We start from the raw sequence: 26,377 nt of genomic DNA, 5'->3' as shown, positions 1-26,377 counted from the left end.
ATACTAGTTTTTATCCTCCGTATTACGGGGGTTGGTTTATATTATTCTAATATTTATTTATTTTTTGAATTTATATTTTTTTTATTGTATCAAAGTTAATAATATACTTATGGTTTGATGATAAATTGTTTCATAAATAAATGAGATGTTATAACCCGGTTTAAAAGCTATATGGTTTTGATGAGACTCAAGACCTGTTTAATTTTTCTACTATAAAATTGGTTTTTTTTAATTATAAATAATAATTATGAAAGTTAATAATATACGTATGGTTTGATGAGCCCCAAGAGCCGTTTATTTTTGTTACTATAAAATTGGTTATTTTTAATTTAAATAATATATATATATATATATATATATATCTTTTTTAAAATAAATAAGATATTAATTTTTAATATATCCTATTTTATAGGATTTTTACATCAATAATTTGGTGAGAATAATTTTTTATTTAAATAGATGTTATAACTCGTTTAAGGAATATATGGGTTTGGTAAGATCCATACCCATGAATTCGGGTCAAATTCATGAGAAGCCTCCTTTTAAAAATCAAGCAAATCTGGTGACTCCAAAAAAAGGGGGAGCGACCACATCGCGACACCTAAGGTTTTTGGATCTTCGTTTATATATATATATATACATAGGTAATTAATTATTAGTGACAAATAAATAAATATATAATTTTTATTTATATATAATGTCATTTAAACATTTTATGTATAAAATTACAAGTTGAGGACCAAATATAAGCTAGTCTAGATAATGAGGGTTACATGTTAAAATGCATAACCTAATTTAATACTATTTATGTAAATATTAACAAAGTCTAGGGACTAGATGCAAACAATTGAAAGATCAAGGGGTTTATTGTTTAAACATATTATAATCTAAAACACTCAACCGCCGTTCTTCTTCTTCTTCCTCCATCTTCTTCATCCGTTTTCCGGCGCCGAAATACTGTATATGACGCCGGAATTCATCGGATACGGTCTGGAAACGTCCTTTTAACTTCCGGAAACGTTTAAAAATCGTCCCCAAAGTTCTGAAAACGTATCGAAACACTGTTTGAATTTTTGAAACGGTCAACGGCTGTCCCCAACTTTACAGAAACGGTCAAGAAACGTTTCTTGCCGTCCCGGCGAGTTTCCGGGACGGGGTACGGCACATAGGTCGCGTTTCCGTGCATCAGAGCTGGCCAATTCCGACCCACAATGTGTTAATAGTATATTAAATCTCAATACTTGAGTGTATAAACAAGTTTATCTAATATCCCTGGTGGTGGATCTAAGCCAGGGACGAACGTGAGGGAACTACATACTCGGAAGACTTTTAGTGAAGATATTTGTCACCTCTAGGCTTGGTTGGTACAAAACTTGGTATATAATACAGAGAGAAGCAATAAATCCTCAAAAACCCAAGAACAGAAGATATTAACGTCTCTCTTCCCAATAGACTAATGGCCCTGATTGAATTAAACATAAATATTTTGGCACAGCTCACCAATTTTATTAATCAAGAAAATAACTCAAAACTTGAACAATTCTCTCTTAACCTTTACATGAATTCTTTGGGATTTTATAGAGGCTCGATTACAATTAGGGTAAAACACAAACTCTTAATCTATGTCTAATAAAAAAATAGATGATTATCTCTAATTGCAATAATTAATTAATTAATGAGATTGATCCCTTAGATTGAACCGGCCCCACCTTCCCGAACCATAACTTGGTTTGGGAATTAACTCCAACATAGACAACAACTTTGCTTTCGAATGTATTATCCCACGTTTAATCGTAACTACTAGAAAAGTGTTCTTCCTTTACTACAAACATGGGAACCTCATTAACTTCAATCCCATCAATCGATTTCTCCATACGTTGACAATAATTACACATGATCAATGGTTAGGACTCGCAACAAGACAAAGATCGATGTTGTGTTCGGCCATAATTTCGTTTTTTCTTTACAATGTAATGGAAGGCAAGCAGGCAACGATTGGTCTTTGACTTTATTTGTTTGCTATACTAGTTTTTCAAGTGTTTGTAAGATAGAAACATATCAATCGATGTAATATAAATATTCTCAACATATATTTAGGTTTAATATCGATTTGACCTTGTTTTTCAAAGCTTTTAACAGGTATATATTGTACATACTTGCGCTTGGATTGCGAACCTTAATATTAATAAAAATAATTCCGATGTAAAATTATTACACAAACCATAAATGAAATTCAACAATGCAACTTACCTAACCCCTTTCAGGTGCAATGAATGTTGATTTAAACATGAGTAAACTGCGTTTTTTTCTATGTGGTTTGTCCAAAATTGCGATTTTAGTCAAATAGTTTTAAATTTGCGGTTTTCGTCCATGTGGTTCCATTTCACTTGCAATTAAACCCGATCTCACTAACCCCGTTAAGTCTGATCCTTAAACCCATTAATGTGCTCCTCACGTGAGAGGCATTTTTGTCCTTTTTCTCCCGAAATAAACCCCGACCCTAATTCACAAGCCCCCTTCACGGGTGGGTTGGGGTGTATTTGAGAAAAAAAGGACAAAACTTGAGGGGCACACTAATGAGTTTAACGATCAGACTTAACGACGTTAGTGTGGTTGGGTTTAATTGCAAGTGAAATGATACCACATGGACGAACATTGCAAATTTGAAACTATTGGACTAAAACTGCATATTTGAACAAACCACATAGACGAGAACCGCAATTTACTCTTTAAACGTTGTTAAAATCATACCTCTAGTTTATATTACTAAAGTCCGTAACAGTGCTCGTGGAATAAAACAGTGCTCGTGGAATAACATTGGCGGACCCGTGTTAAGGGTAAGGGGCGGCCACCCACCTTAAAGTTTTTTTTAGTGTTATTTGTATTGAAAATCCCGATCGCCCCCCTTAAAATTAGTGTTAAGTTCCGGTATTATTTCTCCATAAAATAATTCCTGGGTCCGCTCTGATTTCATAAGCCCTAACACAAAGGCAAAAACAGTACTCAATGTGCCAATATAAAGCTAGCACATGCATATATATGACTCCATAAACCACATTCACTCGCCACCTTCTTTCCAATTTCAATCTTTTACACTATTACAAACAAAAATGGTGAAAGTTGGGCAATGTTTCATAATAACACCTTCAAAACCAACACCAAATGCACCTATGTGTGTCTCTGAGCTAGACCAAGAGAAACCTATAACTCAAATACTCCGAGACTCTCTGAGTCAAGTCCTTGTGCACTTTTACCCTCTCGCGGGACGCCTACGTTACATCCCTCATACGGGTGGTCGAGTAACTCTCGAATGCAATGCCGCTGGCGCGGTGTTCCACGAAGCGATTTCAAGTTACAAAATGGAAGATTTCAAAGACTTTGCACCCCCAACCGAGCTGCGGTCACTTGTGCAAATTGTCGATTATGACGCGTCCGATTTGCATGAACTACCACTTCTCATGGTGCAACTTACTGAGTTGAGGTGTGGTGGGATTAGTTTAGGAATTGGAGTGTCGAATATTATGGTGGATGGGACATGCGCGTCCCATTTCATGGACGAATGGGCGAGAATAGCGCATAATGGTTTAACTGGAAACCAACCGTTTCTAGATCGGAGTGTGTTGCTGGCTGCAGAGCCAGCAACACCTCCACGGTTCAAACACGAAAGGTTTGAACCAAACTCGTTATTACTTGGTCAGACTGATGACCAAGAGGAACGTAATAAGGAAACAAAAATTGTCATGTTACATCTAAGCAAAAAACAAGTCCAAAAACTAAAAGACACCGCGAACGAAAATCGCCCGGGGTATATTTCACGTCCGTTTAGCCGATTCGAAGTGGTGGCCGGGCACATGTGGAGGTGTGCTAGTAAGGCTAGGGCACACCAGCCTACGCAACCAACGAAATTGTTTATTCCAGTTAGTATTCGAGGCCGGATGGCATTGCCAAAGTGGTACTTTGGCAATGCCATTATGAAACAGGCAGCGTGTAGCCACGCTGGTGAGTTGGTGAGGCGGCCCTTATCTTATGCGTGTGGTAAGATAAGGGAAGCCGTGGAAATAGTCACTAAGGACTATGTTAAGTCAGCCGCCGATGATACGAAACGTCAGCTGGATTTAATGCCTTTCCGGACGTTTCATACCATCGGGTCCACAACGGGTTCTTTCAATGGGAACCCGAATATGGAGATTATAAGTTGGTTGGGTATACCCTTTGAAGGTTTAGATTTTGGGTGGGGAAAGAGTGTTTATATGGGTCCCACGACTATTAATGTTGATGGTAAGGGCATTGTTTTCCCCGGTGAGGGCGGAGATGGTTCGGTGTTAGTTGCATTGCGGTTTCAAGTTGCGCATGTTGAGAACTACGAGAACTGCTTTTATCAAATTGAATAGATTGTTGTCCCTTGTCAAAGAATAATGAAAAAGTCTTACCATACCGTTTGAATACTCATTCAAATGTTTTAAATTATGGAGTTGTAATATGGATAATAATCATTTCAATTTTATTGATTATGAAGTACCTAGTATGTTTTTCACTTTATGTGCTTGGAGAGAAAAAACCCTGCAATTGAAATAGAAATAATTTCTTATTAGATATACATAGTGGTTTCACATAGAATGAAAAACGTCACGTCATGTTACTATCACGTGGGTGTAAAACGAACCATTAGAAACTTGCATAATGATCATTTTCCATGTGTTTCAGACTTTCAGCGTTAGGCTAAATTGCTGGCTGGTTGTGGCTACCTGGACTATGAGTCTTTGTTTCATTGGGTTTGTCTGGTTTCACAAAGTAATAAAAACTATGACGTCATGTCACGTCATGTCACTATCATGTAGGTGGCAAACGACCCACTCAAAACTTGTGTAGTTGTTTCACCCATCCCATGGTGCCGCCAAATCATTTTCTGTGGGTTTCAGCGTTAGGCTAAAGTGCTGGCTAGTTGTGGCTAACTAGACAATAAGTCTTTGTCTCATTGAGTTTGCCTGGTTTAACAAAAAAATGAAAAACGTCACTTCACCCACTAGAAACTTAGGCTGAGGGGTGTGGGGGGCTCCAACGGGGGCGCGAGTAGGGGCTCCAGCCAATAATATTGTGACGTGTGGTAGAGAGAGAAACTGGATAAGGTGGGTGTTGGAGCCCCCGCTGGAGCCCCTGGCGCTGGTGTGGAGGGGCTCCAGCAGGGGCTCCAGCGGATTTTTTTTTTTTATTTTTTTATAAATATATTCAAAAAACGTATTATTAAAAAAACTCATAAATTATTAAAAAAAACACACATTAAAAAAAAACACATTAATATCTAAAAAAAAACACATTAGGAGACGGTTGTATGTTGGATGGTTGAAAGCCGGATGTTTCTTGCGACCCCGAAAAAAACATCGATTGGTCCGGTGACGACCATAAATCGTCGTAACTATACCTGAATCTAGGTTTGGGTACCATTTTCCAGCCATGTTTTTAAAAAAAGGTTTGGAAGATGGGTTGATTTTGGGTTTTTATTGAAGTTGTGGTAATTGTTTTATGTGATTTTGGGTGTGGTATGTGATTTTGGGTGTGGTAATTGGATTAGGTTTATATATAGGAAAAACAGATTTTTTTTTAATAAAATTAAAGAACCCAACGGCTCATTTCTCATCCCAACGGCTCTTTCACGCATTCCCATGTCCCTTTACGCCTCTTCCTTCACGCGAACAGGCTTGCGCCTGCTTTGAAAGCCGTGCTCGCGCCCCTCTCGCGCCTCGGTGGTGTGGTGCTCGCGCCTGGGGGCGCAAGCGGAGGGGCTCTCGCGCCCCCGCTGAAGCCCCACACCCCTCAGCCTTATGTAATCGTTTCACTCAACCCATGGTGACGACAAATTATTTTTCATGGGTTTCACCGTTAGGCTAAAGTGCCGGCTAGTGGTGCCTAACTATATTGTTTGGTTCACATGCAACTACTGGAAAAGTGTACTTCCTATACTCCGAAAATAGTAACCCCATTAACTTCAATAGTTCAATTCCATTACCCAATTTGCTCCATACATAGACAATAATTAGGACCCGGGGACCAGACAAGCTATCCTGGTTTGTTGTGATTTGCATTCCGGTCTAGGATAAATATATTTTAAGCGTTGAGTCGAGTTGGGTCATAATTTTTATTTCGGTCTTTGTTGTTTTTTGTATGCTAGAACGGTTTTTTAAAGTGTTTAGAAAATAGATACATACTAGTGTTCACACACGCGCTTTGTGGCGGGGGAGTAAAGATGTTTATTCCACACCTGCTTCACTTAAAAATATGAAGTCATCACCATCGCCTTCGATCACCATCATTTCTCTCACGGTTAATAACTTTCGTGAATCATTAAGAAAACCGTCGCGCTGTAGCGGGGTTATAAACCGAGCCAAATGCCACACCACCGCCATCGACCACTAATACTCGAAAAGCTCGTATAAGAAAAAAAATAAACAAAAAAAAGTAAACCAAACGAAAAGCTGATGTAGAAACGTTGAACCACGTACGTGAAACGCAAAACATTGGAAACAATAACTAATTAAGTTGATCTAGAACCCGCACGTTGCAACATAGTTGAACCACACACGCACGTTGCTCCGTGTTAACTCGTAAAATTACGACCACAATGTAAAACGAAGTATTTGTTGAAGATGAAAAGTGTAGGGGACCAAAGTTGAAAGTGAAAAAGTATTGTGGTTAAATTATAGAAGATGTAAACGGCGTCATTATCATTATCGTACTCAGTAAATCCCACCAATAGCCAGTGGCGGCCCAAGGTTTTAAGAGACCTCAAGCTAACTAGCTAGTTGGGGCCTTTTCAATTTTTTTTAATATATAAACTCTCCTCCTTTACATGTTTAGTGAATGGCAACTATAAACTAACACGTTATAGTTGACAAATGTGTTTTTTTTACAAAACTAGGGCCTTTTTGAGACTTTTGACTAGGCCTGTAAACGAACCGAACGTTCGGTGAACTATTCGTGAACCGTTCGACGGGAAGTTCGTTTATGTTCGTTTATTTAATAAATGAACGAACACGAAATAAAATTTGTGTTCGTTTAATTAAACAAACGAACATGAACACATGTTCCGTTCGTTCATTTATGTTCATCAACGTTCGTTTATGTATTAATTGAAATAATTAATTATTATATGGATGAGCTATCTAATTAAAAGTTTTATACTTTTTAATTTGTGTTCATTTAAGTATTTTCATTTACGTTCGTTTATGTTTGTTTGTGTTCATTTACATTTGTTCATCTATGTTCATGTATGTTCGTTTATCTTTGTCTAGTTATGTTCGTTTAGATTATAAACGAATGAATATAAACGAACACAAATGTTCATTTTTTTTAAATAAACAAAAGTGAACATAAATATATGTCTGATTAAGCGCTCGTATTCATTAAAGTTTAATGAGCGAAAACGAACATGCCCTTGTTTGTCTATATTCGATTCATTTACAGGCTTTCGTCATTCACATTGATGAATACGTGGGTCTCAATCTCTAGCTCTGTTGATTTAATGTTTGTTCGCTTGTGTTCGTGAACCATTCGTGAACACATTCATTTCCTTAATGAACAAACATGAACATAAAATATCGTTCAGTAAGTATTCGTGAACCGTTCATGAACACATTATTTCCTTAACGAACAAACATGAACAAGGCCTTGTTCGTGTTCGATCGGTTCGTTTACAGCCCTACTTTTGACCACATGTGGGGTTTAGTTTTCTTCTAATCACAAGAGGGGTTGTCGACATTAGTAGTGACGATTAAGTTAGCATATAGGTGTGTAAGGACGATGGCAACTCCTCTTGGGGTTATTACCAACTACTAATGTCGACAATCCCTCTTGTGATAAAAAAGAAAACTAAACTGGCCATGTGATCAAAAGTCTCAAAAAGACCCTAGTTTTAAAAAAATATCTTGTGAGTGTGAACAATGTTTACACAAAATTTATTTTTTTAGCTTTTGATTTGGCATTTAACTGTTTGTAATAATATTTAAGTATTCAGCTAAGATGTGTACAACTAAGATTTTAAGAAACAAATAACAAGCTAATAGATTATAATTTGGTCTAGCAAATAGTAATTACTAATTAGGGCAAGTTTTGATGTTAAAATTGGCAAATTTAATCTAACTATACTAATAAAAGAAAATAATGAAGGTGATGTGACAATCCCACATTCATTATTGGCCTAATCCCTTTTCTCATTCATTTGACTTATTCTTGGGTTTTGAAGCAAAACCATATTGACAAATGAGTTATAATTTCCTTTCTAATTCTCTAATCTCTCATTTAATTTTACCTAACAATCCATGGGTCATGAGTCAAGATAATTTTGACAAATGGCTTATAATTTCATTTCTAATTATCTAATTTCTCATCTTATTTATTCTAACAATCTAAGATCATGGGACAAAACAATTTTGAGAAATGGGTTATAATTTTCATTCTAATTTTCCAATATTTCATCTCATTCATCATAGTTATCCACGGGTAATTGGTCAAAACAATTTATGCAAATATTGTATATAAAAAATCGATTTTGTAAATTTGAGATTCTAGACTTTTTATTGTTTGTACTATATATTTTATTATTACCTTTAGTTTTGTTTATTTCTTTTAAATAATAGATCTTTTTATTATTTGACAAACCTCGTGTAATACACGGGTTCAAATGCTAGTAGCATAATATTAAAAAGTGATTAAAGTAATTACCAACTCAAAAGTCAATACAGTTGAATCGAGTAACTGAGTCCATGGCCACTTAAATTTCACTCCATGCCCTTTCAAAATGGCCCAACATGGCTGATTGAAAAACATTAAACCTTTTTTATAAAAAAAAAATTAGAGGCCTTTATATTTATGGGGCCTCAAACCCTTAACAACACATTTGGGCTGCCATGTCAATAGCAAAACTATGGTAGGGTCTGAGAGGGTCATGTAACATTCGTCATTTTTCAAATCCGAAACCCGACACATTTATTATTATTATTAATATTTTCTTTTCTTAACTCTTTTGTCTCATTAATTATTCGAACGTTCAATGATAAATAAATTATCGTGCCGTTTAAACATATGTAATTTTCTTTTATTAATTTATTTTTGTTATTTATCGATTTAACTATGAGTTATGTACAAAATCCACCCCTAGCTAACATTTATCCACTTGTGTACCCAATCCTAAAATTTAGGGTTCTTTCTCCCTTTCCCGTCACCACTGTCGCCCCCCCCCCCCCCTGCTTCATGACCCACGATTAAGGCCTGGAATCACGGAATTGACTTTGTATAAATGTTAAGTGATCAAAAACGCGTCCAAATCATACCTTAATTGTGTTAATCAACAACGAATTAACAGCTATAACTCGTTTAACGAACCGCGACCCAATTGATCCCTAAAACCTATAAATACTGGTCTTCAGTGCAATTGAATATACACACACCATCCTCTTCCCCTCGCCGTCATAACCCCTCAAATCAATTGAATTGACCTCGTCGTTTTCTTGTCTGTTCGTCATCAAACCCGCCGGCCGAGTTCTGCTCTTGTTTACCCACGTATAATCTTCATTAGAGGTAATTAAATACATGGTTAGGATCGCGATGTTGTGTAGATTAAAAGCCCTAAGGCTTATTGGATAAACATTAACAGATTTGGATCAATTGATTCGTTAGGGTTCTTAGCCAAATCTGTTGATGTTTGCTTATGTTTATATTATTTGGGTTCTGGGGTATTGTTGCAAGATGTTGGATGGCTCAACTGGTTAAGTCACTTGAATCCCGGGGTAGAGGTCGCGGGTTCTACCCCCTGCCACCCCGTTTTGCCTTTATTTTTAGTATTTTTGTTAAACTAATCAATTTCAATGATTTAAAACCTTAATAAATTATATAAAAATATATATATCTTATTAAAACCAACATATTAACTCGTTGTTTTCCGAATCTCGGTTAAAACTAGATATAGATATATATATATATATACATATATATATATATATATCTATATATCTATATATATAAATATATGTATAATAGTTATTAAAAGTTTATAAGGGTTTTTTTTTTGTAATGAATATTTAAAAAGATTTTGTTTATCTAGAATACGTAAATTAAGGTTTATAATATTATTTTACATAATAATTTGGCTAGGTAATTTATAAACAAATGGCATTTTTATAAATATATATTGTTACCGCTTAAATAATATAAGTACGAATATTTTATAAACAGTCATATTTTATGCAATACTAAGTTATAAGTAATTCTTATTAATCTTTAACTTTAAATAAAGGAATGTTGGATTTTAATAATCCCTATTGAATGGTATTGGCCGATAATAATCCCTATTCATTTTATCGCCACTGACGGTCCCAAATTCAAAAACGTTGGCCCTCAATGGTCCCCCGTTAAATATAACTTAACGGCGTAACAGTTTTTTCTAAATTTCAAACCAATGTTTTAGGGCTTTTGATTGTTAGGAGGATACGATTCGATTGATGTAAAACTTAGTTCGAAACAGTGCTTCAAAATGACGAAGCAATGCTTCAATTCAGGTGTTTGAACTTACAATTAACCAAAATCAAGTCGTTTAGATAATTGTTTGGAGCTAACTTTTATATCATTCGACTCGTATCTTCCTTTCGATTAATAGCCCTAAAAAGTTAGTTTGAAATTCGGAAAAAAGTATAACGCTGTTAAGTCCTTTTTAACGGGGGACCATTAGGGGGGGCAACTTTTTTGAATTTGGGACCGCTAGTGGCGATAAAATGAATAGGGATTATTATCGGCCAATACCATTCAATAGGGATTATTAAAATCCAATATTCCTTAAATAAAATATGCTATACGCTCAATACCCGTTCCTATCTCGTTTTCTCTCTTAGTCCATTTGTTAATTTGTAGTTTTCCCGTTATTACACTTGTTAGGATTTGACTTTGCTACCTCTCGAGCGCGACGCTTATTCTCCTACCAATCTTAACGTATTTATTCATTTGCTTACTCTCTAAGGCGAGTTTACATATCCCCCTTTTTCACCTTTTAAGTTTTGGGGGTGGCATGTATACCCTATTTACATTACACATTTTTATTTCCGTATCTATTCAAAACACAATTCAATATATGTTTATGTGTGACTATTGCATGCTCTATGATAATGCTCTATGTGCTTAATTGTTTACTTTATGTTTGGTGGTTGGTATCTCATCCTCATCTATCCTCATCTAGTATGATCATACATTTACCTAAGTACTTTGATTTCGTATCAATAAGAACGGGTCCACATCTATTTAGTTTGTTTACATTTTCATAAGAATTGTAATACTCGTCATTTACATATGAATTGTGATTTATCTATATATATATATATATAACTAAAACTTATGTATTCTCACCAACATTCATGTTGATAAACTTATGTAATTTACCTTGATCAAGATTGAAGATATTAGTTTTTACCTTAGGACATATATGCAAATAATAAATATGATGTAATTGTTTTGATTATTATAATTGTGTACCTATTTTGATATTAATGAATTAAATAATTATCGTCACTTTATTTAGTGTCTTTTGAGCTACTGTCCAATCAATACGTAACGCCCCGGCATGTTCCGTCTTTGGTCGGGGTGTGACAGGTCACATGTAAACAGTCTTACCTCTACCCGTAGGAATTAAGAGGCTACTTCTGGTGAGACCCCCGACTTGATAATAGTTTTGCATCAAGCCTTGGACATAAGGCACATAACACTCAACCCACCGGCCAATTGGTGCATGTACCATTGTCTTTCACCTATTAAAGCCACCACATGATGCCTGATTAACCTTTCCGCCATTTTTAACGTTATTTTCACGAGAGTAGTAAAATAACGACAAAATTTAATGCAATTTCACTTTTACCCACATGAGAGTTCACACATATATACATTATATGCGCGCACCACAAGCAGGGCGTAATTTGTTTGATTTAATTCTTATATATAAATAGAAGTACACTTTTCTATATGTAACACCCCGGCCTATCGTACCACCAATATTGTCCGCTTTGCCCTAGATGGGTTGCCCATCCGGGAAATCACGGATTTGATTTTGGTTGCCCAGATGGAGACTTCCCAGGAGGTCACCCATCCTAATACTACTTCCACCTAAGCACGCTTAACCGTGGAGTTTTCATGTGCTCAACAGCCAACTAAGCCCAAAACGCGTTGGTGATTGAAGAGGCTGGACATTTACTTATGAACCAAGGATCTCTCTTGTCCACAGCCGATGTGGGATAGCCTAAGAGTGGGACGATGTTGTGTTTGCCAAGGGTGTTACATGTGGTATCAGAGCCACTCTTGTGCCGTTCGGGATGATGGGACATGCCTCATCGAGGACGATGAGTGTCGGTTTAACGCGTTTAAGGTAGGCTAATGATATGATAACGCCAATTACGCGATTTTGTCCGAAAATTATGGTCCAAGATATGGGGGGTTCTCGTCGGCTGATCGTAGGTGAGTAAAAGGAATAAAGGAATTTAATTAATATTTTCAGTTTGGTCCCTAGTCTATAAATGTGGATTCAAATAGGGGTTGATTTTGCACAATCCTATAACTAAAATCAAATAAATAAATAATAATAATAATAATAAAAGAATTTAAACGAGTCGGGTTTTCGGGTCCGAAAATTGACGAATGTTACAGTATTCACAACTTTTTAAAAATTTCGTCCCGAAATTATAGAAAAACATAACATAATGAAATAAGGTAAGTGTCAAGAGATTTTTTTTTATATATATATAAAAATAACACCGATCTTCAGGTGACCCAAATAACGCTACAAACGGAAGACATGATAAGGACACTTATATATAGGATGTACCAACGGCGTATACACCATGCCCTTATCACATCGATATTTGTACCGTTACCCAAAATCACCCTAGGTTCCGAGTTATGACACACAACCGTATTCACCATGAGTTCCATGAGATGACTTTGATAATTATGCGTTCACTCATAATTATTTAGGTCGTCACATGATGCACATAGTTCGTCCCGTTGTGCGGGTTCGAAAAACAAGGTAAATGAAAAACTTTTTAAGTCGATAAATAAATGGAACTATCTGAGCAAGAGCAATAAAATAAAATAAATAAATAATTGAGTGAAATTTGATTGACATAAATAGCTAGTAACAACTTTGAAAAATAAAGCGAAATTACTAAGTTAATCATCAAAAGTAATAATAACTAAATTAAATAAATAGATAGAGGGAATTTTGAATAGAAATACTTAGGATGACAACAAAATTTACGAATAAGTATTCACATAGTCAGGTTCACATATCAAACGAATCACATGATTAGAGAAATATAATAACATATGAGGCTTAAAATCAAGATTATAAAACCGGATGAGGAAAGAGTGACGTGAGGATGAGGTGAGTTTGGAGGGTTTGGGTAGTCATGTATTAAATATCGAAATAAAATTTGTACATGTGACTCCTATTAGATAACTATGTACAACACATGTTCATAGTCCCAATTTCCAAAACATTTGTAGGAAATCGGTCATAGGTAGTTTATGATACAAATACGGTACTATTAGATAACTATGCACATCACCATGCACATAGTCCCGGTGAATAACCGGTCATAGACCACTTAAATCATGCTAATAAATTGTGTAGCAATAAATAGTGTAATAAACGACAAGATAGGAATAAATAAGAGATTGAATACCATTATAAATAACCATAATTCTTATTCGTAATAAAACTAGAGATTTAATGAAGTTAATACATTAGATTTAAATGAAAAGAACTAAATAAAAGAAACGTCTTTGCGTAGCATGTCTTCATAAAGGGTTAGGCTTAGACTTGGGAACCGTTGATGTAACACACTTTCCCTTGGGTAGCTTGGTCACTTGAGGCTGGTTGGTTGATTGGGATTTGGTTGACTTGAATTGGTTGAATGGGTTGGGCTTGAATTGCTTGGATGGGTTGAGCTTGGATTGGTTGAAGTTGATTTACTTGGGCTTGGTAGGCTTGATATTGAGCGGTTTGAGTTGGGTAGGATTAAATTTGGTTCATGTATGCGAGTCTTGGGCATGCATTGCGAAAATGGCTAGGGTCTCCACAATTGTAACAAGCTCTAATAGTTGAGGGTGCTTGAGTAAACGGTTGAGCATAAGGTAATGGTTGGGTAAGAGGTGAGGTAAATGGTTGCATCAAAATTTGGCTGCGTTCACGACATGTGGTAAAGAGGTGACCAAATCGATTGCAATGGGTGCATTTTCGACACTTGAGGTTAGGCGAATGGTGAAAGTTACAAGTATCACATAATGGGTGGGGTCCTGTGTAGGGTTTCTTGGTGGGTTGGGTTTGCGATTGGGCCAAGACATAGTTTTGGAAATTGGACTTTCTTTTATTGTTACGGTAATGGGGAGAGTTGTTGTGCTTGAATGATTCGGGCTTAGAAGACTCGGGTTTGGGAGATTCGGGCTTAGGTTCTTTGGTGGGCTCGGATGCAGGCTTATCATTGGGCTTCTTGGAATTTTTCCGCGTCAAGGTCCCGACCTTAACGTGGTTCTCTGTGAGGGTACCGGCTAGGGTGATAGCATCATGGAGCGTTTGAGGGCCACGGCTTAGAACGGAGTCTTGGATTTCCATCGGCAAACCCGAGATGTACTTTTCGATTGCACGCTCAAGTGGGGTGAACATGTGGGGAATGAGAAGGCTCAGTTCATGGAAACGATCATTGTAGGCGATGTCATTACCACTTTCTTGTTTCAAATTCCAAAATTCATCTTCCAACTTCCGAATCTCATGTTTCGGGCAGAACTTCTTGAGCATAAGTTTCTTGAGGTCATCCCATGGCAAGGCCATGGCAACCTCAGCGCCAAGCATGCGCTTCTCACCATTCCACCAATTGAGGGCATTCTTCTTAAACTTGCTCGAGGCGTAATTGGTTTTCTTGTCCTCGGGACATTCACATTGGAGGAATATGCTCTCCATTTCTTCGAACCATTGGAGGAGAACGGTAGCACCGTCGATACCGGGGTATTTGGGCTGGTTGGCACTCTTGAATTGTTTGAGAGGGTAAGCAATTGGGTTCGGAGTAGTGGATGATGAAGAAGCATTCACAGTTTGCAATTGAGAGATGATTGTTTGGAGGGCTTCCACAATTCCCTTGGCGATGCGGGATGACATGCTACGGGCCGAGTTGCTGGTGCGACGGTTACGGTTGATAAGGCGGGAAGAAGACATGCTACAATGACGACACGTGAAAAATTTATTTTTTTTTTTGGAAAAAGAAAAATTGTATAACTATGTGAAATTTCGAGTTTTGTGGAAATACATGAGAATACAAAATAAAATTCTAATAACCTTAACTTAGAGTATTGATGAAATTGATAATTTGAGAAAATATTCATTCTTAACAAAATAAAAAAATACGTATTTAAACAAAAATTTCATCGTTGATTTAAGAGTGTGATCGTCACATGACCATATTGATACAATGAGTGTAGTAGATTCGAGTACGTTTGGTGTGATATGCTTTGGCCTAATAAGTTCCACACCCTTACCGAACACTCCAGGAAGGCAACCAGGTCTCGCGGTTGGTTGAGATTTATACGCATTGCACTTCCTTAGGCTCGCAAGCCTTGGTGTCAAGGGTTCGGTAAACAAGTGTGTCCCTCTTACAGTTACTACATATCCGTCCCACGAATCATCCTCAAGGAGAGGGGAGTAAAAAGGCGGGATTTCTTAAGGAATTTCCCATTTTTTAAAAATCGTCCTAAAGTTTTGAAAACAATTTTGAGAGTGAGGCATAGCCTCGGATTAAGTGTGTGATTTTGTGTACAAGAATAATATTAAATCATTAAATAATATTTAAGCTACTGCAATCAATAATATAATTCAGGATGCAAACACGTAAAGACATATCACGTATAGGACCCTAAGCATGCGACTAGGTCGTTATATCTAACCACCTATCTTATAGCCTTCGGCTCTGATACCAATCTGTCACACCCCGACCAAAGGTGGCGGAACATGCCGGGGCGTAACGTATTGATTGGACAGTAGCTCGAAAGACACTAATTAAAGTGACAATAATTATTTAATTCGTTAATAACAAAACAAGTACACAAATTCAATAAACAGAACAACGATTACATCATGTTTTGTATTTTTAATAATATCCTAAGGTAAAACTAAATTCTTCGATCTTGAACAATGTAAATTACTTGTACCTATAGCATGTATAAAATTAGAGTTTGTCAACACGAATGTTGGTGAGAATACATAAGTTTTAGTTGAGATACATATATAGATAAAAACCACAATTCATATGTAAATGATGAATATTACAGTTTCTATGAAAATGTAAATAACTAAATAAATGTGGACCCGTTCTCATTGATACGAAATCGATGTACTTGGGTAAATGTATGATCATACTAGATGAGGATGAGATACCAACCACCAAACATAAAATAAACAACTAAGCACATAGAGCATTATCATAGAACATGCAATAATCACACATAAACATATATTGAATTGTGTTTTGAATAGATGTGGAATAAAAATGAGTAAAATAAATAGGGTATACATGCCACCCCCAAAACTTAAAAGATGAAAAGGGGGGATATGTAAACTCACCTTATAGAATAGGATAAACGAGGACGAGATAATAAAAGAAAGAGCTAGGATGAAAACGGTCAACCTCCTCGAGGTTCACCGAAAGATAATCCTTGTATGTTAACGAATTGAGGGAGAACTAGGAGTATATGGTCGCGGCCCTAGCTTGAACACGAATCAGGTCTTAGCGGCTTTGTATGCTTAAATTAGGTGAGGGGTTAGGGTCGCAACGTAACAGGGGTGGTATGGTGTGATTTAATTGAATTTTAATCGAGTTTATATAGGGTTTTAAAAGTGATTAAGTGGCGGTTCGTTATGGTTGTAATTGCGAATCAATTAGCTGTCATACATGATGTTTTACCACAATTAGAGTGTCGGTTAAACGCGTTTAAGGTAGGCTAATGATATGATAACGCCAACTACGCGATTTTGTCCGAAAATTATGGTCCAAGATAGAGGGGGGGGGGGGGGGAGGTTTCTCGTCGGCTGATCGTAGGTGAGGAAAAGGAATAAAGGAATTTAATTAATATTTTCAGTTTGGTCCCTGGTCTATAAATGTGGATTCAAAAGTTAATCAAAGTTGGCTAGGGGTTGATTTTTCACAATCCTATAACTAAAATCAAATAATAATAATAATAATAATAATAATAATAAAAGAATTTAAACGAGTCGGGTTTTCGGGTCCGAAAATTGACGAATGTTACACTATAAGTATAGGATTTTGAAAGTTATGTATTTCATTTATTAATGGACTTAGATGAAGAATTAGAGATGCAACCACAATCACAGCGTCTACCTTCTAAGGTCTTCGAACCCCTCTTAGCACGTGGTATTTGAATTCTGATAATGTTGTATGCTACCACTTGCCGACACTGACATGAAGGAGTTAAATCACGTATTTCATAGAAGATTTTCACCTTCTTACTACCGAGGGTCAATCTGAATTCTATAAAATAAGGCGTTGGTTGTACCTATTGTATGCTTAACGCACCCTAGTGACAGTTGCGTGATATGTACTAGTTAGTTCAAAGAAAATAGAACGGAACTAAACTTAATAGAATTATGGAGGGATATCACACTAAATCATCTTCTTCATTCATGATCATAATACGAAAATTAAAAAACCACTATACAGGCTAAAATAGCCGAAACAAACTAATAGTATCGCTAACCTACTAACTCTAAACGATTAGGAATAATAATTGGTTCGTGGGTGTAATGTTACGTGGGTGAGTTGGCACGCATCATTGTGAGTAAAGTAGAGACATGATATGACTAATTTAACAGAGGGAAGATAGTACATTTGGTGATAAGGTAAAAATTGTAACGTTGGTTGGTGCACTTCCAACATGTTGGCCTACTTAAAATGCCGCATTAGCTTTCTACTTATTCTTCTCACATCCAACCTTAATATTTCACATCATCATTATACTTTACATTTTTATTGAATAAATGTTTTCTTTTTGTTTTAAGAAATAATTTAAATAACTAAATAAACTTATTAATTAAATTTTATTGTAACATTGATATTTTTAATAGTCGTTGGAACGTTTTAAAAAATCTAGCTGATGGACTTTTAAAATTATTAAATAAATAGTTGTTGAATATTTTAAAATTATTAAACTAAATTAAAATAATACATGAATAAACTTGCATCTTTTTAAAAAAATAAATTACACAGATAAAACTTAAATAAGAAAAGCAACAACACTACATAATTTTAAAAAACGGAGACCCAAATGTTGTACTTATGTTAGATCAGCTTATACAAAACTTCATTAACGCTTCGTTTTTCCTGGTCAATATATCTTGTGTTGATGAAAAGTATTTCCTGCTATTCTAGCATTAACTTCTTATGTTCCAAGCCATTAAATCTAACCATTCTTGTGCTGAACTCCTCGGTTGCCCTCGACTCACCTCATCTAGTCGTTATGGAAAGAAAAAAACTAGCCGTTATTAAATTATTATTTATTTAATGTTATTACTTAGTTGTTAATATGCATATTTTTCCGTTATTTAAGTTACTTATAATTGCATTAAAAAATTATTATTATTAATTTATAATTATAAAACTTACTGTTGCAAATTAACAGAAGAGTCGTTCATAAAAACAAGGAAGAAAATTAAACATTTAAATTGTGTGGGCCCGTTGTGAATGTATTTGCGCTGCACGTGGTGACAAACGGGTCTTTAAATGCAAAGATGGATCAATGGTGTATGTGGGGCATGCACTTGCCAGCTCCATGCATATACTCTAGTTTGTCTCGCTAAAACAAATTGCAACTTTTTATATTTCAAGGCAACTAAAAAAAATATACCGTGTATAAATACCAGAGAACTAGTTCATCATATCAAAATTATAAGTCATTTTAAAGAAAATAAATACACGTTAGCTCATCATTTTTTTCAAACCCCATGTACTTTATAAAAAGCTTTCAAGATACAAGCCAAATACTAAAGGTTTAAAGTCTTATAAACTCTACCAAGATAACTAAAAACTTTCTGGGATTCATAAGATTCAAATAAATGTGTCTCTAATAAAACAGTCTAAAAAAGGATACAACTGTTACATTATCAAAAACCAAAATCCAAGTTTTGGGCTTTTTCTAAACCCGGAAATAAGAACACATGCATTTAACTCTCCGCGTGAACATCAACTAAGTTATTAAATTGCTTAATAATCTTGAGTTGAACATGAACCGGTTCAGCTGATGATCATTTTCGTCAAGTACTCGCTGTGCTCCGGGAAGTATTCCAACAACTCGTCCTTCGTCACCCACACGAAATCTTTGCTTTTAATATCAAACTTATTTGTTGCAATCACTTGAGACTTAAAGAAAAACCTCTGGAAAACAAATTCAAAATATAAAATTTGTCAACGCCAAGTTCAAAGAAAAAACTTCAAACCGATTATTGCAAATTCAAGAATCAAGTCATTTTGCATACCATGAATTGATTATCTTTGTCGTTCTCGGTAGGTGGCATTGCAATATGGCCCATTGGGGCATTTCCGACAAAGTAAGTATGCGATAAATCTCCAATAACAGATTCTAGTGCAGATTCTGCACACTGAATGAATAGTTTATTTAACCAATGAGTACACGATATTAACGAAAATATGTTAGTAAAATTACAAAATGTCAAAATTACCTTTGCAGCGTCTCTTCAGACTTGTAAACTTTTTCAGGAAAGTGCCATACGGGCAGCCTTTGGGAGAACCATATGCATCACCATAAAGAAGATACAGCCTTCTGTCAAGAGCTCTTTGCAATGACCTACAAAAACCGAGTGCAAGTATTAAATATTACTCAAAGGGCAGTTTGAGAATACCAAATTTTGGTTAAAAATCGTACTTTTTATCATCGGTTTTGTCGGCTTCAGTGATCCTAGGAGCTGGTTTAAAATCAATTTGGTATTCGCCTTTACCCCTGAAAATAGACGTGCAAGAACAACACCAAAAAAAACATCCAATATATTAAGGGCTTAGGGTAGTTTAAAGAGCACAAAATCCGTCCAACTGCTACAAAAAAAATTACCTCGCATCAGATTTTTTTAGGAATTCTTCAGGATATGCCCGACGAAACTGTTGCCTCCAATTAAAGCTACATGTTTTCATGAGAGGATATACACATTAGACTAGAAAAACACAATTAAATAGTGAACTAAGGTATTACAGCATCATCGTCTAACAAAATTAAAAGTCGAAGATCCAGTAACGAGCAGTAACACAATGATGACCAGTTGATAAATCTTTTGTAGAAGAAAGTAAATGTTAAAGTTGCATATATGCAAGAAGCATTTGCTTGACAAATAAACCATGAGCCAACAGGCGGCTTTAAAAAAAAAGAAAAAAAATACTAAAATGAAAATTTGAGAAAAATGTAAGTTCCAACCATAATAATTGCATTTTATTAAGTATGAGCTGCGAGTGAGAATTCAGCATACTACTTATCAATCTGAATCCAGATTTAAACAGATTGCAAAGTGTAGTCAAGTTAACAACTCATTGCAACTCAAGTTCAAGGATAAGACAGACACTTTGACCTTAAAACTGAATAATAACTGATAACAAAAGTACATAATATCTTCTGTGTCATTCTCAATTAATCAGAATAAACCTAAAAACCCAAACCAAACAGAAACATAAACCGACGGTTTGGTTTGATGTTTTCGTAGAAACCAAACTTCCGATTCGGTTTTGGTTTTGTGTGCAACTAAAACCAAAAAAACAGAACCAAACTTATCCATTTTTAGCTTTTCTTTTAAATTTTGAGTAATTTATAATAGTTTAAAATATAGTTTACCCAAATGTTTTAGCACAAATGTATAATAATCGACTAATTAATAGCTAAAAAAAATAATAAACCCATATTCATTATTTTTTGGACCATTATTTTCAAAACAAAATGGCAAAATCACAAACCAAAAAAGCAAAACCAGGCGGTTCTAATATACTCAAAAAACCAAAATATTGGTTTTTGGTTGGTTCGATTTTAGCCCAAAACCAAAACTGAACAGTTTCAAAAACCAACATTCTGGTTTTAGCCCAAAACCGACCGCAAAGCAAAAAAACCGCAACCGAACGTTTTAGAAAACTCAAAAACCTACATTTTGATTTTGGTTTGGTTCGGTTCTGTCCGGTTTTAGCCTAACAGCAGAAAAACCAAAACTGAACAGTTTCAAAAACCGACATTTTGGTTTTAGCCCAAAACCAACCCCAAAGCAAAAAAACCGCAACCGAACGTTTTAGAAAACTCAAAAACCTACATTTCGGTTTTGGTTTGGTTCATTCTATTCGGTTTTAGCCCAAAACCAGAAAACCCAAAACTGAACAGTTTCAAAAACCAACATTTCGATTTTAGCCAAAACCAACCCCAAAGCAAAAAAACCGCAACCGAACGTTTTAGAAAACTCAAAAACCTATGTTTCGATTTTGGTTTGGTTCGGTTCTGTTTGGTTTTAGCCCAAAACCAGAAAAACCAAAACTGAAAAGTTTCAAAAACCAACATGTCAATTTTAGCCCAAAACCGACCCCAAAGCAAAAAAACCGCAACCGAACGTTTTAGAAAACTCAAAAACCTACATTTCGATTTTGGTTCGGTTCTATTCGGTTTTAGCCCAAAACCAGAAAAACCAAAACCGAACAGTTTCAAAAACCAAAATTTCGATTTTAGCCCAAAACCGACACCAAAGCAACCAAAAAAAAACCCGCAACCGAACGTTTTGTAAAACTCAAAAACCAACATTTCGGTTTCGGTTCAGTTCGATCTTAGCCCAAAACCCACCCTACCCCAAGGCACACCCTTTCATCATTTTAAAATCATAATTTCAGCTAAACCCTAAAACCCAAATAACACCCCTAATTTCTTTCTACCTCAATTAATAAATACAATTTCCAGATAATATAATAATAATAATAAATAGAATGATAGAAATGACTAACGAGAACTCTTGAAAGGCGTAAACAACGGGATCGACTTGGGGGATAATGACCGGAAGCCGTTCGAAGAGCACTGACGCTACGATCTTATCATCTTTTGTGGATGTGGAAAACAATCGGTTTGATACGAGAAGCCGTGATAAGCCTGTACATGATCTCTGCATAGCTTTTTATCGATCGATTGATTGATTACACTCACTGTGTGTGTTTGCTCCAGAAGATGATGAGGGTTTTAGAATTTGGGCGAAAAGTTCGGCCCGTTAATGAAACCGGATCTGGGCCTTATATTGTGGGTTGAGATCCACTTGATGAACAAAGTTGGGCTATCTATGTGTGATTAGTTAGAGGCAGAGGTGTGCAAATTAACCGCCATAACCATTAACCGAACTATAACCGACATAATCGAACCGATTTTAACCGATAACCGACATAACTAGCGGGCCGGTTTAATGAATTTTTGAAAATCGCAAAATACGGGTCGGTTTTGGTTAAAGATAATTTCAAACCCGGCAAAACCGAACCACCCCATTTACAAGATTTACAACTTTATGTAGTATGATTAGACACACTGTTGATAATTTGGAGAAAATTAAAGAAGGTAATAAACTAATATCACTATCATTTTTATACTATATGATTCCATTTATCGTTTGTTTGAATATATATTATTAATATTAAGAATTATATATTTTGTTGAACCATGTCATGTCATTTTTATTTTTTTATTACCAAAAATTTAGACTCAATTATATATTAGTTTGGTCACGATTAACCGACCCATAACTGACTCGCTATAACCTTGAAAACCAATTAACCAAAACTGCCAAAACGGATCGGTTGCATCTTATTTTTCTATGTAATTTGACTTACGTGAAGATTGTTATGTAATTCATTTTGATAAATTACATAAACAAATTAGCATAAAATAAAGACAAAAGCATTGCATTACATTATTCGACCACAATATATGCTAAACGACTTCAAAGTGATTTAATTATACAAAAGTGATAAATAGTGTTAACACGTTATTAATGTGATAAACTTAAATGCTAACCCTGAGCATGTTTAATCATATTTACTTACGAACATACAAGATTTAAGAAGAAAATGGTGTCGCAACAGCCAAAAGTGGAACCTTTTTACGAATCGTAAGACCAGGTCTTTCACTCATGTCAAGATATTCTGCATTTCCTCCATTAGGTAGCTCCCAATCGAATTTGTGCAAAAGGTTCGCCAACAAATTCTCATTTGTCGCCATTGCAAAAGCAATCCCCGGGCATCCCCTCCTCCCGACACCAAATGGAATCAAATCAAAATCAAGCCCTTTGAAATCAATATTGCAATCTAAAAACCTCTCAGGCCTGAATTCATTAGGGTCATCCCACACTTTATGGTCTCTTGCAATGGTCCATGCGTTAATTATAACCCGAGTTCCTTTTTAACGTCATATCCCATGACCTTGACATCTTGACTCGCTACTCGAGGGACTAGAGTTGGGATGGGTGGGTGAAGACGAAGAGTTTCTTTGAACACGGCTTTCAAGTACTTCATGTTATCTATGTCTTCTTGGTCTATTTGGTGCTTACCCTTGAGAATCATCCTCACTTCACACTGTGCTTTCTTTAAAGCCATACGATGTTTTAGAAGTTCACTAAATGTCCATTCTAATACTGTAGTTGTTGTATATGTTCCAGCAGTATAGGCGTCCTACAATAATATTATTTTTTATTAATATTGTCAAACTAGTTTATAAATTTAAACGTTTGTCACATTATTTGGTCATGTAATAAATCAACACCCTTACCCATGTTATTTAATTTACCCCATTTCACATCGTGTGCCCCAAATCATTCCCATATGTGTAATGAAAACGATATTACAACTTTTTATTATTTTATTATTTTATTATTTTATTTTTCTTCTTAAGAAATAATAAACCATATCTTATTCACTACTACTATAGACGTTAAAATTTGTTACCAAGAGGAGTGCTTTGATGGCAAGCTTGTCAAGAACCACTCCTATCTTGTCTTCTTTTTGTATCCTTATCAATGTATCAATGAAGTCTTCACCACCATCACCACCATCGCCACCATCTGACAATTGACCCATCAACCGCTCCTCCACGACACCATCCAAGAACTCATCCATCTCTCTAGCAACCTTCACGACTTTAGCATGAAACTCTCTTACCCGGTCCACCCATGCAAGCCAAGGAACAAGATCCTCCAAGTTAAAGCCGCTGAGCACCTCGAAAAACTCGTCTAACATCTTCCTAAACTTCCTCCCACTCTCTCCATCACTATACTTCTTCCCAAACGTCACCCTACACGCCACATCATTGGTAAACCTTACAAACAAATCACTCAAATCCACCACCTGTTGTCATATGCAATATATTAGTTACATTGTTATTATAATTGTTAATTTCTTTCTATCATAGTTACATATATGATTTGATATTTTGTCATATCACTTTAAGACCATTCTCGTTCACATACCACCTTAATACAATCTTTAAACTAATCTCTCTCTCTCTCTCTCTCTCTCTCCCCAACCCAACTAAACCAAATCAATCTTTCCACACTTATTACTTTATTAGCAACTCAAACTTCACTATTTTTTATTAAATAAATATAATTTCTAATTGTTTTTTATTAAATGTGTATAAAAATATATAAAATAATTTCTATATTTAAAAATAAACAATATATATTTAAATTAAAAATATTTATATTCATCAAACATACTTAATAACATAATTTTTTTATTCTATTCATAAAACGAACCCATATTAAAGAAAGTTGAAGTAAATTTGTTTTTCATAAAAATTATATCGAATTGTTCACAATAAATAGTTAAGCGAAACTGTATTATTTATATTTATTTTATCTTTGAGTTAACCATTACAAGTTACTAAAGCAAAATTAAATTAATAGTGAAATTAAATGTTAGAAAGAAATATAAAAGATAAAAAAGAAAAGTAATAAGATTAAATAGAATATGGACATGTGACTTTGTTTAATAATAAACTAAGAAGTGATCTGACAATAAACTCAAAACCGGTTCGGGTTAAAACCGGTTCGGTTTGGTCAACCAAAATCAAAACCGGTTTATGATCGGTTTCGGTTCGGGTTGAAACCGGTTTCTTACCATGTTACGATCGGTTTCGGTTCGGGTTTTGACCGGCTTCGGTTCGGTTAACCGGTTAGAAACCGGTTTTGGTGGAGAAAACTACAAACCGGTTCCAAAACTCCGGTTTCAATCGGTTCCAAACCAGTTTCTACATAATCGGTTCGGTTTCGATTCGATTTTCGGGTCGATTAGGTTAACCGGTTTGTTTGCCCACCTCTAAGTTTATCGAATCATTTGTGGATTTGGATTGCACACAACTGATTTCTCATATATTTATTTCTAAATACATGTGGCAACCCATACCAAACCAATCCAATAAAGTAGGTACCTTTGATTTATTGATTTTGTCAACAACAATGGAGATCTCTTCTCTTCTAATCTCACGATGTGCTTCGATCTTTTTATTGCTTAATAAATGAAGAACCATAATACTCTTGACTTGTCGCCAATATTCACCATAAGGTGCCACCGACACGACTTTTAAGTTGCAAAGGAGTTGGTGCCACACTTTAACATCGGGTCTATTAGCAAATAAGAGATCATTAGTTTTCATTATCTCACGGGCTGCATCAGCTGATGAGACGACCAAGGTTGGGACAGAGCCAAGGTGAATGAGCATGAGTGGTCCACCATGGTTTTCGGATAACGAATGGAGCGAGTGGTGCAGGAGTCGACCAATCTGGTGGAGGTTGCCGATCACCGGTAGTTTTGGTGGTGAAGGTGGTAGGTTTTTGTTGGTGGAAGTTGGATTAATAATTAAGTGGACAAGAAATAAGAATAAGGGTAGTAACAAGAGAACATACACCAATGGAACCATGATTGATTATTTAGTTTCTATGGTTTTAATGTTACTTATAATAATGTTACAAATGAAACATGAAAGATAAGATTCATTGTGAAAGTTAGTGCCATGTTTGATTGTCGAAAAGAGTACTATGAATGCGACTTATAGAATTTATTAAATAATAACTTTTTTAATGATTAATTTTTGGCTGGTTTACATGTGCCAACGCCTTAAAGTATTTGTGCAACAAAAGCACGGTCCACCAAGCGGTGGTTGTTTATGTAACGCAACTATATTTAAGTTGAATGTTACATTGATAATATTAATTAAGTGAATGCTTGTATTTACAAATTTATTTTTAAAAAATAAGTTATGTTGTATATTTGTAGTCTAAAACCAAGAA

The 26,377-nt window shown here is 35.5% G+C and overlaps 3 pseudogenes across 2 annotated transcripts; 1 reads left to right on the top strand and 2 right to left on the bottom strand.

The window, feature by feature from the left end:
- The first annotated feature begins 3,110 nt into the window (after positions 1-3,110).
- Positions 3,111-4,391, top strand: LOC143540966 (spermidine hydroxycinnamoyl transferase pseudogene; annotated as a pseudogene).
- A 15,370-nt stretch (positions 4,392-19,761) lies between these two features.
- Positions 19,762-22,246, bottom strand: LOC143540958 (uncharacterized; annotated as a pseudogene). The gene is made up of 4 exons (XR_013136674.1): positions 22,059-22,246; positions 20,152-20,217; positions 19,969-20,043; positions 19,762-19,890 (listed from the first exon to the last, which is right to left on the bottom strand). The product of XR_013136674.1 is annotated as an uncharacterized LOC143540958 (transcript).
- A 732-nt stretch (positions 22,247-22,978) lies between these two features.
- LOC143539433 (cytochrome P450 736A117-like) lies at positions 22,979-26,041 on the bottom strand (annotated as a pseudogene). The gene is made up of 3 exons (XR_013136441.1): positions 25,519-26,041; positions 24,036-24,434; positions 22,979-23,762 (listed from the first exon to the last, which is right to left on the bottom strand). The product of XR_013136441.1 is annotated as a cytochrome P450 736A117-like (transcript).
- Between the last annotated feature and the right edge of the window lie 336 nt (positions 26,042-26,377).

This window comes from Bidens hawaiensis, unplaced genomic scaffold (genome assembly GCF_021521415.1).
Source record: "Bidens hawaiensis isolate Kalapana, Puna unplaced genomic scaffold, B.hawaiensis_p1.1 tig00000820_1, whole genome shotgun sequence".
Taxonomy (NCBI): domain Eukaryota; kingdom Viridiplantae; phylum Streptophyta; class Magnoliopsida; order Asterales; family Asteraceae; genus Bidens; species Bidens hawaiensis.
The sequence above is the reverse complement of the archived record's forward strand: the minus strand, read 5'-3'. Positions and strand labels throughout refer to the sequence as shown.